The sequence below is a fragment of the Aythya marila genome, assembly GCF_965140915.1.
Source record: "Aythya marila genome assembly, chromosome: Z".
Classification (NCBI taxonomy): domain Eukaryota; kingdom Metazoa; phylum Chordata; class Aves; order Anseriformes; family Anatidae; genus Aythya; species Aythya marila.
Window position 1 is genome coordinate 80546919 of NC_139080.1, and position 1063 is coordinate 80547981.

Consider the following 1063-nt stretch of genomic DNA (forward strand, 5'->3'; position numbering starts at 1 on the left):
TCAAAAATGTCTCTGCTAGAGTCATGGTATCACAGAATCCAGTATAAAATTGGAATCAAACCACAATTTCTCACCAAAAACTTTTATATGTTTAGTTTTAATGTAATATATCATAAACGTAGTTGTGTGTTTCCATTATCCTAGGCCAAAATTTGATCAAGATATATCAGAAAGGTTTTAGGGTGTAGATATTGCTTAGCTGTCACCTTGGTTTCCTCATGCAGCTTCTTCTGAATGGTTGCTTTCATTTCAGGATTTTGACTTCTTGGGAAGCTGGAATTTCCTGCCAGTTTTGTGTTGCAGAGAGGAAGGGGGAGTTGTTAGGCATTCTTACATGAAGAGTCTTTCAAGTCAGGAGTATTTATGAGCAAGAGTCAGCAGTATAAATCAGTGTAGCTTTGTTTGTGCTCAGATATTTGCAGTTCACAAAAACCTGGCATTTTAGCTATCATTTTCATTCTTGTTTCCCTTCTGAAATATAGGTATGTAGATTTTAGCAGGGGTGAAAAGACTGAGCTCAATTTTCCATCATCCCCTGACTTCAGACATTCGCATATATGAAAAATGAGTTTCAAACAGGCTTCTTGGTGTTCCTCATACACTTACATTTTGACAATTTTGTTAGGGTGCATTACATACCAAGATCCAGCACACAACACTTCTACTGCTATCCTGCTGCTGCTATCCTTCTGCTTGTGAGTTGGAACCTGTTTTTCACCACATTCATGTCATCAAGGCACTTTACCTTCATCAATCAAAGAGAAATTAAGGTTTAATCACAGTAGGCTTATTTTTTCTGACCATTTACTCACTGAGACCTAAGCAACTTTTCCACTAAAATCCTCCTTTCATGCTTGTAACATTGGCTCTGTAAGACTTCTCCTTGCTTGCTCACCCTCCATTCATGACTGCCAGGTCTCCGGCTTTGTCTGGTTCTTCAGCTGCTCAGAATGTTTCAGATTATTCTGTTATTAAAAAAAAAAAAAAAAAAAAAAAAAAAAAAAAACTAATCTGGGTAAGAAATATTATTCAAGCTTACTGGCTGCATTGGCCCTTGGAAAAT